The following is a 19,073-nucleotide window of genomic DNA, read 5'->3' on the forward strand; positions in this document are numbered from 1 at the left end:
TCTACTTAAAATGTTAAATTAATATAAAAAAATTATCAATGATAATTACCTAAATATTTATTTCAGTTTAATATTTTGAAATGTTTTTAATAAACATTATTCATTAAACATAAATAAATTAAATGTAATTAGTTTTTGTAATTAATTTAATGTAATTAGTTTCTTATTTTGAATTTGAAATTTAAAATTAAAAAAATATTCATTTTTTTATTTTACTGTTTTATTATTTTACCTTTAAGAATATTCTCTCTGTTTTCAGAGGTTAAAAATAGATTCAACTGAATATAAGGAAAACATAAGATTTAATCCAAGAGAGAATAGAATCCAATTTCTTCTAAAAATAAACTGCAGATTTATGAAACAACACATCAGTTTTCCACAATATTTTAATTAGCATTCAGTTTTATCTATTCTTTTGAAATTTCAATACAGTGTTCTATTTAATTATAACTAAGATTTTTTTAATATAAAATTCAGATCTATTTGTATTTAAAACATTGAAAATTAATAGTAAATTTTCTGAATTTTTTTTTGCTAAATTTCAATTTATCAATATGCCTTATTTCATTAAATCATAGTCTACATACAGTATATAAAATAGAATGTCTGTTTGTCTGTTCTCTATACGCTTCTAAACCTTTTGGCTGATCAACACCAAATTATTTACAATTATTTTCTAGGACCCTGCGAAAAATATAGACCAGTATGAAATCTGGACATTCTATTTCAGCTCCTGATTTCATCCCCTTGACACTTCGTGATAAACGTTATGGTAGGCTAAAATAACTATACTTTTAATATGGTTTTCATCTTTTAATGTTTGTACTTATTACGTTTTGTCCGGCAGTGCTGAGCTTATCTGTTAGTATATAATACAATAATAAATTGTTTTATTTATATATTTACTTTTCATACTTTTCTCAGTACCCTGTTGGGACCTTTTCTCATCTTTCTTATTCCTCACTCTCTACTTTTCTTCAGGTAGACTTTTGAATTGGCTTTACTCCCTAATAATAATCTGGCTGTAAGAGGGAAATTTATTTTTCATAATATAACTAAATTCAATTTGTTATTATCTGCTTCTTGTAGTAAAATCTAGTAGAAAAAATATTACATCGTTTCAATTAATAAATTCAAAGCTTTATTCTATTTTACATTATTTCATGGAATGAGTGGAGCCGATATGCTGAATCCGAAATGTGTATCACTCCGCCGCCGTAGCTTAAAAAATTCAAAAATTTAAACATCACGTCACGTATGACGTTTTTTGTTTTTTGTAATCTCAAATTTCTTGCAAAAATGTCAAAACTTTTCAATAGATTATAACAGTTTAAACAGATTCTATAATTTTCTAATATATGTTCTATGGATATCAAGTTCTACTTCGTAATGAATATGGAACTATTTTCCTTCGCATATGTAGACTCTGTTATTCTGGGAAAGCTTATATTCGTCTATCAAACCTATTGTTTTAGCACGTTTTCTAAATACCAAATGTGTGTTTCCTCTCGAGTATTTTTCAAGAACGAAAATCAAATTTTAATTTTAATTCATTCGAAATGTATTTTATTTTATGGCTAGGTTTCAATCGTTTTAATTGTGAAGTCCGACCCGTAATGGGGTCGACAGTATGTTGAGAGATGAAGAATGATGTTCTTATCCGAATTACTATGATGGCATTTCAAACCAGAAGCCAATTCCATTGCATTTGCCCACAAGCTTTCTCCATCTTCCTCTATCCCTTCATGCATTTTTGTTGATTCCTGTTTTGTCTGCATCCCTTTTTACTGAGTCTAGCCATCTTGATCTAAGTCTTTTTCGTGTTTTCTTTTCAGCGAACTTCTTCTCTATTTGTTTTTTATTATTAGCGCTAGATCTTGTCTTATTACATAGCTTTACCACTGTAACCTTTTCCTTCGATAATCGTAACAATACAGATCTCCCAGTCTATTGTTTTTTCCTTCTTTTCCATTCTTTACTTAACCTTAACTACTCCAAAAATTTGTATAAAACAGTATAAGATTTCAATAAAATAATTGAGTATCTGTACATTCGCGCAGTATTTGAGCTAGGAATAAATCACTTTTAGATAGAGTTACGAAATAAATAAGGCTTATTTTGAATATTATAGGAGAAAATATTGCAGAATTGCCTGTTTAGTATTGCAGCATTACCTTACCTAACATATACGTTAAATATAACAGAAATTGTGCATCTTCTTAAGAAAATTGCCCACTGAAGAGAACAGGTTTCAATTTTTAAATTTTAAAACACAAATGATAAATAATAAGGAAATGAAAGGTTTGTTTCATTATTTTATTATTAAATATATATGATTTATTTTATAATAAATAACGTCACTAAACAACATGCATTAGTTATATTTCTCAGATAATTTCGACGAATTGATTACTCGTTTGATGAATCATTATCGAACGTAGATAATTCTTTGTTTTAACAACGATTTCATTTTATCTGTAAAGTTTCGCTAATGACTTTATTTTTTTTAACCTTATTTTTCTCGCGATGAAAGGTTCCTAAAACAAAAAAACAACCGTATTATTGTTCAACTAAACACTAATAGAATTTTTTTCATTTATAATACTCTTCAATAATGGGTCATAACATAGAAAGATATATTTTTATCCTTTTTTCTTAATGTTTCCTGTTAGAAACTAATTAAAAAACCACTGAAGACTAAAATTTACATTAGCATTAATTTATTTTATAGAAGAAAATATTTTATTAAATTAAATTTAAAAGTTTTTCTTTAAATTATTATTAAAATTATTCAAATAATTTCAGATAAAAATAGAATAATATAATGAAATGTGAAAAAATATTAAAATTGTAAAGTATGTAATGCTTCAGACCAATTATTATTACCTAATATATGCAGGAAAACCTTCGAATAACGGCCAATGATAGAAACATAAAAGATGGTCGCCGTTTAGAGGTTCGACTGCAGAGCCAGATTTACGTGTAAGATAAGCTATAGCTTAGGGCCTCACATTATGAGGGGTCTCGTTATATATCTTTCTCGTCATTACTTGATAGAGGAAGGCCTTTTGTTGTTGTAGTGTAAGGCTACAATAGGTTTAAATCCGGATCTGTTTCACTATGTATATAAAGTGTGTGTCTATGAGTAATGATATACATAATATTATTTATTTATTTATTTTACTTTAAACTTTATTTCATTGCTAAATTATTGTTTTATAAAAAGAAAATAAATATATATATACAAGCTTGTATGGGGCCCGAAGAGTGGATTTAGTCCTTTATTTAAATGAAATACGTAGTGTTTTCTTTATTAATAAAAAGCAGTCTTAAAACTTTTATTTTTTGTTAGTAAAAATGACATTAATTTATAGAAGCAGGAACCACTGCAGGCTCGGGGAAAAATCCCAACTTCCCCTCTCGACGGCCCTGATAATGTATTATTGATTTAATTATAAAATAGGAATTTGCTAGAATATTAATTAATTCCATTAGATCTATTTTCTTCTTACATATTTTAACACTTATCAGATTATATCGATTTATGAATCAAGGATCCTCGCTTTATACTTGTCTTCTTCGTTCTTACTCAAAGAACTCTTATAAAGTTGTATGTACACGATTTCTACACCTTTCACTTTCCTAAAACACCCTTTTAACGTTACTTGCATTTGAAAATTTCTTCGTTTATTTGAAATTGTTAAATTAAATTACTTTAAATTAATTATACGTAATTATTGTAACATAAATAATTATTTACCAATATTGTTAAATTAAATTACTTAAAAATATTCAAAAATTATACACTTTTGGGACCAAATTCGGTACAATTTAAATTATAAAAAATAGCCTAATTTAATTAATAATTTATATAGAAATGGATTTAAATTTTAAAGTAAACTAATTAGAATAAGAAAAGTTGAAAAATATTTTAAATGTTTGTACGCTTGAGAATTTATTCTTGAATAATTTGTACGAAATTCGAAATTACTTATTTATGTTTAAAACAATTTTAATCTATCAAAATGACAAGAGAACAATAGAAAAATATTAAAAATTTTATCGTGGATTAACATGACACTAATTTCTAATAACGAAAAGAGCAACTAAACTCGAGAGAATTGTATATATCAAAATAGAAGACAGATGATCATTAGAAAAACAAAGCATGCTGTATAACAAACGAACGCCATATTTCAAGCATCTTTCTTTCTTTCACAAGAGATGTTTCAGTCTTTCCTCATCGACCGACGTCATTTAAGACAAACCCTGATTGGCCCGTCTCTACAGAGTTTCCTATTGGTAGTCGAGACAGCTTTTGCTCACAGCGCGATCCACAAGCACACATCCAGTCTGCACCTTGGAAATAACATATACAGCTTTTCATCTTCTAAATAAGTTTAACTTAAATGAAGTACGACGATTGCTGACCAGTTAGGTAAGGAATTTTTTACTCTTCTCTACGTAAAATTTGTTGTATTACTCACCCTTTCTACTCGATAACGCTTTTAATTTCGTTACTATATCTGTACGTATATATTTATATATATATATAAATATATTTTTAGTTGTGTGATATATTGTTGGTTATATGTCTGGTCGTTCAACTCAATCGATGGTCTTGTCAGGCTGTGGGCTTTGAGTAGAGAAAATTCTCCAGTCTCTTCTATTGTTAAATAACAATGACACCGAGCACGTTTTCGATAGAATTCTCCTTCTCTGCTTACACGGCTTTATTTCTTAACAACCCCCCCATTGATTTCTAACTGATTAATATGCATATTGGTATGTTGTAGTTATGTTTAATAGATAGACATCCGTGTCTCCTCCACCTGACAGTTAAGAGATGGAGATAAACGCTCATTATTTCTGGTATGCAAATCATGATATTATCTTCTACCGAAATGCGAAAATATTTAAAGACAATTATCCACTTCTAAACTTTAATATCTTGACACTAAGCTTAGAATATTCTATATATTGTGTAGGGTATTATTTGAATTGCATCCGCTTTAACGCTATGCTCTTCTGTTTGGTGACGATGTTTAATATTTGTTTAGTTCATTACATTGGATGTCTCGGTTGACATTACCTCAACGCTTTATTTCGTACATCCGATGTATTGTAGTGACGTCAGATGTGCTATAACGCCTACAAAGACAAGGCATTTTAGAAGAAAGGAACAGGGAAAAAATTCTGTATTACTAAGATAGGAAAATATCTCGGAGTTTACGCTTGTTTCCCTTGAGTATTGGTGGGTATCTTGACGTCGAACGGATTTTTTTATATTGTAAGGAAACATTGGATGTTGTCTATGGCGAGAGGAAAAATTGTAGTATTTTTTTTTTTTAGTTATAAGATCTTCTGTGCCAATTCAGTTCATATGTTAAATATTTTATTCCTCCATTTTTATCATACTAGTTTTTGGTTTCTATATTTAAAATATTTCATGCACGTTTTCTATTAATACATTGTAATTAAATTCATTTATCTTATTAAACATCCCTAGCTATTCCCCTCTCGACAGAGAGGGGAAGCTAGGGATTTTTCCCCTTACCCGAAGAAAATTTTGGGCCCTATTAAGGCCTATAAGTTAATTTTATTTTTACTAACAAAAAATAAAACCTTTCTGACTGTTTTTTATTAATAAAGACACATTATACGTATTTTATTTGTCAAAAATAAAAAATGTCTTAAGGGGCCCTTTATGGGATAAAATTGGCTCGCTCTGCTCCAGGCCTCATACGAGGTTTCAACGGTCTTACATGCATAAATTACAAATTTTAAATATTTATTCAGTTATAAAATATATTTTTTAAATAGAAAACTTTTATAAATTATTTTTAAAATGTTCATAACATTTAAATATTAATATAATTTTATTATTTTTTAACACGCTTAACGCTTTAAATTATAATATTGTGTTAATTAATTTGAATTTAATTAACAAGATTTTTTTGTGGAAGAATTATTTTTAAATGTTTCTGTTAATAGTTTAATATTAAATTAATTTCTTTTATTCCGTTTTAAATTAAATTATAAGTAATTACAGCAAAACATTTCTGACATATTTAATATTATAAATTTATAATTTTGAACTCTTATATTGAATTTTTTAAATGTTTAAAAAACACAAATCGCTTCGATTTAGCATTAAAAAGGTGTAAGCATTAGTCTGATAGAATATTTTAAAGAAAATTTTCTAACATATTTAGTTTAAAAATATATGTTTTTAATATTTTAGAAGAAAAAATTGTTTTCTGTCAAATCATTGTAAATCCTCGTATGACATAATCCGACAGGAAATTTTTTCCATTTGCAACAGAAGACAAAATACCAATAGATATAGGTTCATCAGATTCCTTTTTTTTCCAGCTCGTTTTTCCCTATAAGTCTGACAGTATATCAAATCTAAGAATGTTATCATTTCTGTTCAGACGTTTTCTTTTTAAAAATATACGTATTAAAGAAATTGTTAGGAAAAGCATTTTTTTCTTTGAAAAAAAGGACGTTCTTATGCCTTGCTTCCTTTACCAATTATTTAATGAAAAATTTTTCCTTGAAAAAAGGGCGTTCTTATACCTTGATTCATTTAATAATTCTTTAATAAATAAAAAAATATTTTCGTTGCAATAAGGCCTTCCTTTAAGAATTATTTAAAAATATATTTATTCTTTGCAAAAAAGGACGTTCTTATACTTTACTTCCTTTAACAATTATTTTTAAAAAAAAGTTTCTCGTTTGCAAAAAGTAAGATCTTACAGCTTACTTCCTTTAACAATCATTTCTAAATTACAACCCATTAAACGTTTCTTTAATGTCATCACCCCACATTGGCTTCTATAGAAAACCAGAAATCGCTAACAAGTAATAAATTGAATGCCTTTAATGAACTAATATCTGTAGTACTTTATTGGTAACCTCATAAATCTCTATATGATTTAGAATCGATATATCCTTTACTATATGTAGATATATATATGTGTATATATATATATGTGTGTGTGTTATTAGCTTCGCCTCACGTTCTGAATCTGATTATACTAATTACGTGCAATACAAAATATTATAATTAGAAAGGTTACACTCTGCAGCCGTTTGAATACTTATTATCTCTTTCCTAACTGCAAATTATCTTTAATTAAATTTATATCTTTTATATAATATAAAATTTGCAACTCATTTTCAAATTTTTCTTCTGGGTTGTAAAGGAAAAAAAATCTTTTCTCGGTTACCTGCCTTTTATAACATCCTTTTTTTATTGGCTCTCGAGCAGCATTTTTTAAGCTAAAAACTTTGAAGAAGTCATAAAGACAGAAAAATATTACGTTAATTACTACATTATGAAGAAGAGATCTACACGTTTTTATGTTTAGTACGTCCTTTTTGATGTTTTTTTTTCCCTTTACATCTTTTCATTTTCTCAGCACACAAATATATGTATGAAGTGTCAAAAATCCATATTTATCTCGGGATTTATTAAAGTTTACAAGTTTCGAAAGCGTTAAATTTATGAGGACATTCGCTTCCCCTGAGCGGGGATGTACGTAAAGCGATAGCAAACCTTGATTTACCCCCTCGCAGATTGACTAAACATTCTTGTTGGAAAGTAGAGAGCAACCGAAGCGAAGTTAAATATAAATAATTCGATAAGATGGAGGCGATAATAAGTTAGTTAATTAGATGTGAAGTTTAGCCAATATTATTGGATTAATACATTTGGCTGAGGATTAAATCATCTTATTGGTATGGAAGAGCGCACCAGTAATTTGCCACATATCTAGGACGCTTCCCAGATGAGTGAAGTTCTAAGTCTAGTCACTGAAGTCTTGGGAATTATTATTTCGACATTCGACAGACGAGGATGGTTTGTAATTACCAAGTCTTGTTGCGTTGTAATCGAGTCACTTCTAGATCGAAAGAAAGTATTTCAGTTGCCAAATTGAGACATCGATTATCATCCACAGGTCTAGCTTGTCTTCCTTACTGTTGCTAGAGAGGGAGAGACAGACAGAGAAGGGGAGACAAAAGCTTTATTCAGGAATATTTTTACTTGTTTGTCTACTTATTAGAAAATTCAGTTGGGAGTTTATTGGTTTTCATTGGATGTTCTATAATCTGACAATTTAATCTAATCTCATATCTAATTTATTTTGAAAATTAACGTTCACCCTCTAAAAATTTAGATAAAAGAATATGTAAATATTAAAATTGCTTTGAGAATATTTCCAAACATTTTGTATATATTATTCAGGTTTTGTTTCTATTACTATTCACTCTGTAAAGATGCTGTTAAAAACATTTTTATTTTGTCAAAAATTAAATCGATTTTTGAAAATAAAACAATTTATGCAGAGAAGATATAAGAAATATGTTTTTAATATTTTTCCAGTTGAATTTTCTGTTTACTATTATAATTTTTCCAGTTATAACGAAAAAAATTGCTTTTTGTTCGATTTTAAATTTAACTGTTGAGATTTGATTTCATTAAATTCTGAATTTAATGTTTGAAATGTTAAATTTTCGTATACATTCTTAATTTTAAAATTAGTTTTTCTGTTTAAAAAGCTTTTTTAATTTTAACTCCAATTATATATAACTAGAATATTATTTATAATAAATTCTGTAAAAAGAAAAAGATAATCCAATGCAAGTTAAAAGATGCTTTACCTTTCTTAAGAGAATCTTCTGGATAAAATTATATTTGCACATAATTAAGCCAATAAATATAATCAGATTAGTAGATTAAAATAGCATTTTCTGTTACTATTCAGATAGTTTCTAAGTTTGAAGTGTGCTTAAATATCAGATTTAATGTAAAGATCTTTTTATGAAGTATCTTCTATATTGAACTAACTTACACTTAGAACCCAGAATTAAAATCAGCGGGTTTATTAATCCAGAAAATTCTATACAAATTTAACAAGCAACTAAGATGACCATTGGCGAGGAAATTTGCTAATTACATCACTCATTAAACTAACAACTTTCACCAACAAATAATTGGATGCAAATACATGGTTTCTGTCTTAAATCAGCAACAAATCCTTCCCGTGTATTAGAATAGTAAAATTTAAAACGGAATCAATTAAATGATGCATCTTTAAAAATAAAATTAATTAATTAAACTCCCCTATCACCCCTTCTTCCTATCACTAATTAATTAAACAAGATACTGTCAAAGAAGATTACAATATTCCTCATCTAAAAGTTTGGATTTGTCTTTCTCTATTTCTACTTTTATTAAAAACTTTGTAGTGTTCCTTATATAAACTGAGCACGTTTTACTAGAAAATTAAAGAGGTTTTATTATCCCAAAGATAATTTGATTGTTGTGTGGTTAATTTAATTTCACGTCAGAATTTTTTTCAAAATATCACCGCACTACTTTTACCCGCTTTATTAATTATAAAAACATCAATTGTTTAAAATACATTTGACACGTTCGGTTTAGCAATTCTTCTCCAACATTCGCACAGTTTCTTTTCTTTATATATATATATTTTTTTTTATTCGTTCTTTTTGCAAGTTGCAGCGAGAAAATTTCACTAGCAACTTTTTTCTCTAGAGAATAGTACTTTACCCCTGTACATGTATCTTCGCAGCATTACTTCGCTGCAATGCAGTAATGACACCTTCTTATTTATCATTTCAATTTTTACTTTCTTTATTCTTTTCTCTATAATTTTTGTTGTTTATTAAAATTATTTTCGAAGTATTTCAATGTTTTATAATTTATTAATTTATTAAATTTTGATCTTTTGTTAAATTAACAACGCTTAACTAAATTTTGCTACATCAGTTTGTTATACATCTTTAGTGCATTCTTTAGATTTCGTATAATTTATAACTGTCTGGGGAATGAGTTGAGTGGAAATGTACTTTAGTTGAATCTAGAATTCCACTTAAGATCAACCCATTGTCAAAGCAAGCTTAAGAGATACAATGCCTGATTCTAAAATTGGATTAAGCAGTTTATTGAAGGGAACTCTTTTATCAACTTTTCATTAAACATTTACCAATTGTCGATTATAACGGTTGTCTGATAATAGTATTAATTCAGGTTTTTGTTAGATGTCTGTCTTACTGCTTATGTATTTATTAATACGATACACGTTCTATAGTACAAAAAAGAGCAAGTTGATATAATATAATTATTATAATTAAGTGCACATTATTTTATTTAATGGGTTCAACAGCATTTGCTATTCTAGTAACGGTACAGTTATTTATAGTTGTACAATTACTTATATAATTATTTAATATTAAATAAATGATGATAAAATCCCATTGTTCTACTTAAATCGAGGATACTTATATACAATTCTACAAGGATATTATTGCTAATTATACACAAATTATATGTTTATAAATTTGATAAAGAGCTTATTTCATTCATTTATATAATCATATAATTATGCGTTTGTGTTAAATTTTTGTAAATTTAAATAATATGAGAATTTAGTTAGGCTCATCGTCCCATCTCGCTTTAGTTAAATTAATCTAACAATGGGTTGAGTAACTTTTACATTGTTAATCCAATGAGATATTGTTATGTAAATGTTCTCTAACCTCATTAAAAATTTTGAAGAAGTGTTTATTCTTTACATAATCGAATCGTGATTTTATCTATTGCTCTATAGCAATAACAAGAGAAGTAATAAAACAGCGAGTATTTGTCGAAACAATTGAAAGTTGCTTTGAAACAACCACAAACCACATATAATTGGGAACGAAACAATTAGCTAGAGGCCAAAGGATAACATGCTTCAGCAACTTTCTTTCTCTATCTATCTAGTTAAACCAAAAACTTTCCTCTGGCTAAAACTTCATATAAAACGACGCTAATGGATAATATCTTATGAAATTATTCGATATAGAATAAAAGTTAAATAAATTAACTAATTTATTTTAATTTAAAAAATTATTTTACAATTAATAAGCAATATTTAATGTTGGAAGAGTTGATTCTTAACTTCTTGACAAAATACAAGCCACACAATTTCCATTTTTTATATTTGAATATATAATCGATATTTTAAATAATATTTCAATAAAGAATATTACCGTTTCTCTTATTATTTTATGTCTTTTCAAACTATTTTTCGAATTATAAAAGAGATTTATGATCGAATATTCGATAGTTTATAATGTTTATAGTAAGAAAAGATTTCCAGGTTAAAACTAATCCATTAATCAGGAAAAGCATATCAGATAAATGAAGGAGAAAGTAAAAGTCGAAAAAGTGGAAATGACTTGAGAGCAGTGACCTGAGAACTGTTGAAAGTGACCAGTGGTTATAACAGCAAATGATGAAAGTCCAAGTGAAGGAAACAAAAACACTCATGACGTCAAGCTTCGTTACTTCTTAACAACTTCTAACTAATTTAAGCAAAAAATAACCTTATATTATATTATATTATATTGTGCCTTTTAAGTTTAGAAGAATTTTTAAAGGATATTTTTTATCTAGGGAATATGTATTGTTTATCATCACTTTTGATAAGGATATCAATAATAATAAGGAATAATTTTATTTTCTTAGAAAAAATCAAATTATTTCCCCTAATAACTGTTTCACTTAATATTTTATCATAATAAATTCCTTATTATTGTTATTCTCCCTGTGAAAAGTGACGGCAGAAAAATACAAATTTTCCGTTTCATCAATTTTAAATGATTGAATATAAATTTAATCCTACCAAAATTTTATCCCTGTTTATTACACGAATTAATGAGGTTTTAATTTCAACAATTCGCCAATTTAACTTTTCCTAAATCATTAAAAAGCAATTCATTGTCCAAACCTATCGAAACCACAAGCTTGCTATGATAATCTAAGTGGGAAAAAGAGCATAAGATCATCTTGACTCGAAGAAAATAAATAAAATATTAATAAAAAAAGATATTTTATGATCTGATATGATCTATAGCTGCAAATTTAATCCCCTTAAAGTGGGGTGTTTGATAGAAGCGCGTGGAGAGTGAAGAGTTTCTCTTTACATCAAATTCGAAATTCGGATAGTAAACGATTGGAATGATGTTAGAACGGGAAAGAAAATCGATTAGGTGGCCACCACGTGCGTCTTAATGAGACTACAAACATTTCAATTTTTCTGTTACATATATTGGGATATAAGTAGAATTTACTACATAAAACTCGAGCTTACAGAATTAATTCTCCTCCTCATCATTATACTTTCTGGCTTATAAATTAAATTTTAAAATTTATTATTGAAAATGAAATAAATTAACCTGAAATAACATTAATTATTATGAACTGAATAAATTATTCGTAACAAAATTACGAATAATTTATTCGTTTTTTTTACAAATTTAAAGTGGTGAATATTAATGTTTAATAAAGCTTATATCGTTGTATATTTATACTGCTTATTCTAAAACCAAATTTACTTTATTTGGTCTTCAGTATGCCCTCAAGCGAGGCCCTAAGCCGTAACTTAAGGCCTCACATTTTACATGTATCATTATTTGGTGGATGGGAAGGGCTTTTATAGGTTATAGCTTAGGGCCACAACAAGTTTTTGTCTGAATATTTTAAGCTGTTTCGTACGTTATATATTAAACAGAAATACTTAAAATAAAACAAGACTTTTTAAAATATTTTTTAAAATAATTAAAACGTAAATTTGTTTTAAAAAGAACCAAAATTTCTATTAGTACAGTTGACAATTATTTAAATTCCCTTATTATAAAATAATGAAAGAGCAAAAATTTCTCTTTATTTCTTTTTATTATTTACTAAAATGATTTAGGAACTTGTAATTTGGAAAAATACTTGGAAGTTATAAATTGCAAAAAAAGCTTTTTGATGTACAAATTACAAGAATAGTTCATAAACTATAAATTTTCTTGTTTACAAGAGGGAAACGTTTCCATTGTAAAGATTAAAAGCTATGAAAGGAGAGGAAAACATTCCTTCACTTCTTCGATTATTTTCGAAAAACTAGAAGATATATTTGAGATATTAAACGTAAGATAGCTACTTTATGACAATAATTACTTGCCTAGTTAAAGCAGAGAAAATATTAATGTCATAATTTTCAAATAATCGATCTTAATCTTAGAGTTAGTACAATTAATGTGTAGAGTGGAGCCTATCTGTACTGATTATGCTTTAAATTGTGCCTTTTTCATATAAAATTTTTAAAGGAAGAAATTAAAAATTCATTATTTTCTTTTCATAGTTATCATTGCTTCAAAATTTTGTATTCTATTAAATATTTATGCGCTTATTACGGAGCCAATGCTTCAGGAAATAGAAAATTTCAAGATAAGAGAAGGTTATGAAGCAATTATACAGTACTTCTCAACGAGTAGCTTGCAAACTACTTGAAGTTTATTACTTAAAAAGAATCAATAGTGTAACTATTGATAGAACCGATATTAAGAAGGCCCGAATTAAAACGCCCCTGTATTTGTAGATGAAGAGTAAACTCTTTTATATTGTATATACGTATGTAAGTTCATTTGACACATTCAATTGTGTTTTCTTCTACTAATTTAATTTTGTTATTTATATATTTACAAAGGTAAGGACTGGGTCCTCCCTGATTACGCTAGTGAAAAAAATAAAAGATTTAAAGTTTGGAAAATAATTTATATAAAGGAGAATAGCCTGTTTAAAAAGTATTTAAACCGTTCTAAAATTAGAAATATAAATCCTGTATAAGCCACAAAGAAAATTTAAATTATGACACGCGATTAGGCAAAATGACATTATAAATCACCAAGAATTTATATTCATCAGTCTTTTTTTAACACATCCCTTAATATCTACTAAAATATTTTTGTCTCACCAATGGATGAGTAGATAAAACCACTGAACACTGACAGTTGGTCCCGTGTTCACGCCTAACCGACTGGTTTACGTGGAGTTTTCCGGGTTTTTTCACGTGTCTAACACCTAAATAGGGGTCAGTTTTCCTTTAAAATATCATCTCAGGGGTCAACCCCCTTGACAGAATGTCCATGTGTTGTGTTGCTTTATTCTATCAATCGTAAACTGTCTTTTACGCAAGATATTCCTTAGATAAAATTCAAAAAATCGAAAATTCAATCAAATTTTGTTCTTCTGATATTTGATATATTTATTTTTTTAATCTTTCAAACTCTGTTTTCAATATACGTGTATATATATATGTTTTCTCCATTCTAATAAAATTTCTGATATTAAATTGGATTTTTTTATCTGTAAAATTGAAATAAATAAGTAAACATTTATATATATATTTATAGAATATATATTGTTTATATATATATATATATATATATAATACATTTTTCCATCACTTCTGTTTGATTAATTTATAGCTATCTTCTCATAGATAACATTTCCTCGTTTTTTTAGTATTTTTCACTGTGAAATGTTAAAATAATAACAAAGTACAAGCTATCTTTTTAATAAAACTTTATCTTTCTAGTAAACAAAACACTACAGCAGCGATATTGAGTGCTCTTCTAAGAAAAAAAAATTGTTTCACAGCTACGGGAATTTATATAAATAACTTCTTCCTCTGCTTCAAGTAAATTTGAGTAAATTATTGATGAGGTGTGAACTAGATTTAAGTTGGAGTTTGGAATTTTAATAACTACTCTCTTGCTTGCTTTCTATTTTTATCCATAGTTGCAGACAATTGGATTGTTGCTCCCAGGGATGCGTGTGACTGACAACTTATTACTTCAAATCATTCATACTAGGATGAACACGATATGTTTAATGTCGACAGTCACACACTCGTATAGTTTTTTAAGAACTTTCGAATGGATTACCGTAAAGAGATTTAAAAATATATTTTCTAACCGAGTTATGCGAGCTTTACTTAGATTTTTATATATTATTGAAGATATCGCACTTATTTCTGTCAAGAAATCTCATTTTTCTTTTTCAATTTGGCTCCTCTCATGGTTCTTTCTGCTTAACCATTTTCTTCTTTGCCATCAATGGCTTACAAGAACCTGTCAATTACACAGAGTTTACTTTTGACATCCAACTTTCCATCTGTAAAATTGTCAATTTGGGAAGGGATCGTGTCAACCAATCTTTCCTTTTAGAACAAATAATATTAGAAATACTAAAAATTTCCAGATAAAATTAATTGTGTGAAAAAGTTATTTAAAAAAATAGAAAATTTATCGTTATACATCTCGTCCTCTTTAACTAAATTAGGGTTCCTGTTCCTTTGTACGCATCGAACTCTTATTATACTGATACAATCAGAAAATAATAAAAAATTCCAACAATAATTATTTGCATAGAATAAATATATAACAATAATATTGTTTATTTCTTTATCCTCTTCAGTTACAGAATATGCTTAGTTCTAAGAACCTATAGATTAGAACAGTGCACATTTTTACGTAAATTTGACGTCATTCTTTAGAACTTTCCATTGTGAAACTGAAGTAATGACGTCAACTTGACGTAAAATTGTATACTATCCCAACTAGTCAAAGACCTAAAGTATGAGTTTTAGAGTGCGAAATTACTAAACAGCACAGTTACAGTCCAGCCCTATTCAGTGCCAGACTGCCCACTAGGCAAGTGCGGCATGTATCTAGGTGCCCCGAAATTAGGAAAAAATTAAGTAATTTTACCGTTGCAATTACAAATCTTAAAGGTCATAAAAATTTCTATAGGTACTGCACAATTAGAGGTATTAGTTTATAATGTAAAGGGCCCCCTAATCTTCTGCGCCCAAGGGCCTCGAAAGGTCTTAATCAACTACGGTTTTAATGACGATTTTATTATAGTTACAATCCGGAGTTAGTAAAAAAATTATTTAAAAAATTTAATTTTTTAGAATATTTTTCTATTTTTTCTCGTCTTCAGCTACTGAATATAATAAATTGGATATTTCAGTTCTTAGTAAGCACCGAACACTCCTGATCTATATAATGCAGTCACTGTTAGAGCCCGGAATTCAGAAGGAAAAAATTGAGTTTATTTGTGTTAATAGTAAAAAAGATATATATTATTCCGCTCATGATATTCTCCAAAGTGGTTCTTATAGGCGTAAAAGTGATAACTTATCCATTGCGGCCAAAATAATTACCATTAAACATTACGGAGCTGGAAAAGAAATAGTTGAATTCCTCATCACGTGTTAAATGCAATAAACCTTTACTGATCCACTGGCATTCACTAGAAGTCGAGCAGAATCAATTTTCTGCGCTTTCATCCGATTTCAGAACGGAAAATATTAAAATTTTATACAATATATAATCTTAAACACCTGATTTTTTGGTATCTTTTTGATATAATTGAGAATAAAATTCAATTTTAAATAATAAATACGAAGTTTCAGGACTGAATTTTATCTTCTTATCTTTGAATTATTATTCATATTATTATTATTTTCGTTAAAAAATGGAGCAAAAATATTTGTTAATCTGGAATAGAAATAGGCTTTATCTTTAAAATTACAAATTTTAGAAGTTAGTTTTTGGGCTAATCAGTGACTGAACAGACCTTACGACGGAGCTAACAACGAGAAATTGTTTCGGGTATTTTTAACATATATAACACCTAAATAGGGTCCAATAGGAAATTTTTCTGAGAGGCATCACCCCTTGACATATCGTATAAGTGCTATGTTGCCTTATCCCAAACCAAACCAAACTAAACCAAGTCAGCAATTGGTCGTGGGTTTGCATCTCACCAACGTGCTATCACGTGGAGTTTTCTGGGTTTTCTTCACGTGACTAACACCTAAATAGGGACCATTTTTTCCGTGTAAAATTCTCCCGGGAGATCCTTCTCGGCAGATGTGCTGTGCTGCCATATTCCATCAACCCAAAACCCTACTTTACTTTTTTAAATTAAAATTTCTTTAAGAAAAAAACACAATATTCTAAATTTTTAATGCATTTTTTAATTAAACAATTTTCTTAAAACTACTACGAAATTTTATCTTAAAAATATTTGACTAAATGTAAAGAAATTTTTAATTTAAATACTGAGTTTCGAATTTACTAAATCGTTATTTAGAATCGTTATTTAGAATTTTAGAGCTAAAAATCGAAATAAAGTAGAACAATTTTTCTGTTGGGAAATATCTTCTCTCTCGCAGCTAGCAAATATAACTGATCAATACTTTTGGCTCTTGGCACCGAAATCAACAGAAAGATTTAAGTTGAGCAGTTGGCTTAATGCAAAACACTTATTTTAAGCTATGAAACTAACTTAATATTCGTTTTTTTTTTCTTTAAAGCAATTTTAACTTTACATTATGGAATGTATCAAAGAGATAAAGTTTAAAGAAACACATGCAGAACTAATCAATAACATGGAATTTTATTAAATCTTCTTATACGGTGATGCAACTTAAGAGATGCTTTCTCTTCAGTTTATTCGTTTATAGAACAGAATTTTTCCATTTTTTATACGCTAAATTCGATTTATTATTTAGTTATTAAAGTTTAACTGGTTTAAACGTTATTTTTCTTATGTTTTAGTCAAAATAATATACAATGTTACATCAGTTTGACGTTAATAATGACTTCAGTTTGATGGAAAAGTGTACTTTATAGGAGCATTCGTTTTGCGAAAATATTGTACACTTTTAAGTTAAATTAACATCATTATCACTTTCTCGTAAGAAAACAAGTTGACGTCAAATTGACGTACCGCTGTACATTATTCGTACAAAACAAATAGTCCTACAGTTAACACTTTTACGTGAAATTGATGTCATTATCACACTTTCTTGTATGAAAACCTCAAGAATGACATCAAATTAACGTCATTATCACACTTTCTCATAAGGGAACTGCAAGAAGACTTTGAATTAACGTAATAGTGTACATTATTCCTACTAAACGAATGATGTTAAGACAATGACGTTGAATCTATTCTTCAGATTATTCATTTATAAATTTATAAAAGTATAATTAATAAATTTGATTTATTACCCAGTTATATTGTTTTATTTTTCAACGTTTTTCTGACGTTTTAAACTGTTATAAGAATGATGTTGACTCCATTCAGTATAGAAAAATTCAAATTTTATTTTCTTGTGATTGTCATTTCTTAGATTTCCTTAGGCCAGACAGATCAATGGAAAATATTATGTATCCTATTTAACTTAACTCAGAATAAATTTTTATATTGATTTTATTCTATAAAAATACAGAATAAAACGTTAAAAAATACTATTTATATATCATTAAATTATTTTTTTTTAATATTTAAAATCACGTCAAAGCCTCTTAAAGTGAATTCCTTATCAAGTGTAGCTTCTACAGTTAATCGATCAGGTAAGAAGCATCATCAAGTGCAGCATCACGTGAAGAAAAAGAGGTGTAATTGCAACCGAAATATATTTTAAAAAGTTACTCAAATTAATTTTTAATATAAAATTCTTGTAAGAAATTTAAATATAATAATTTTTCAACTTTGAAAGACATTAATAAACGCGTGTTTTTTGTGTGTAGACAAGCCCGGAGCGATTTTTTGGAAGCAGAAGGCTATGCCCCTTGTCAATAACTACCTTCGATAGGTATTATTGAGAGTGTATAGCCTGCAGATATTTTGATGGAATTGCAATGCTTTGATAAGCTTACAGCTTTGCAATGTGTAACTGTGATGTATTTCTTCTTGTCAGCCCTTGCCACGTTATTACTGGAAATAACGTTATGTATCATTCTGACACGTGTAGTCACTCTTTCCGATTTGTGGTCACATTCTTTCATACTGTTCTATAAAGAAAAATTATCCTGATATTAATAACCTTGTTCGTTCTTTAAAAAAGATGATAATTTTTTAAGCTAAGCGTGCTAATTAACTTTCGTGTATTTTGCGTGTTTGGAATACTTTTACATGAAATTCGTGAGTATTTTTAACAATATTTTATGCTACTTCTCCTTTTCAACCTTAAGCACTAGCGTAACGAACAGATATTAGGGGGGAGCACTAATTAGAACGTGCTACACCCTGCACTACTAGCGCTGTGGATGACGATTAAATATTTTTTCAAAGGTAAGGAGGCTCTTGGTCCCTTCCCTACTTACGCTACAGATCTTAACATTAACTTAATCACTTTAGTTTTACA

At 28.0% G+C, this 19,073-nt stretch overlaps 1 protein-coding gene across 1 annotated transcript in view; it reads left to right on the forward strand.

Moving 5' to 3' along the window:
• Positions 1 to 4,229: 4,229 nt before the first annotated feature.
• LOC136977973 (para-nitrobenzyl esterase-like) overlaps positions 4,230 to 19,073 on the forward strand; it is a 59,148-nt gene continuing 44,304 nt past the window's right edge. The window contains exon 1 of the mRNA XM_067273589.1: positions 4,230 to 4,438. The gene's annotated coding sequence lies outside the window, so the exon portion shown is untranslated. The remainder of the gene's footprint in view (positions 4,439 to 19,073) is intronic.

Source organism: Centruroides vittatus, unplaced genomic scaffold (assembly GCF_030686945.1).
Source record: "Centruroides vittatus isolate TY-2023 unplaced genomic scaffold, ASM3068694v2 contig_484, whole genome shotgun sequence".
Taxonomy (NCBI): domain Eukaryota; kingdom Metazoa; phylum Arthropoda; class Arachnida; order Scorpiones; family Buthidae; genus Centruroides; species Centruroides vittatus.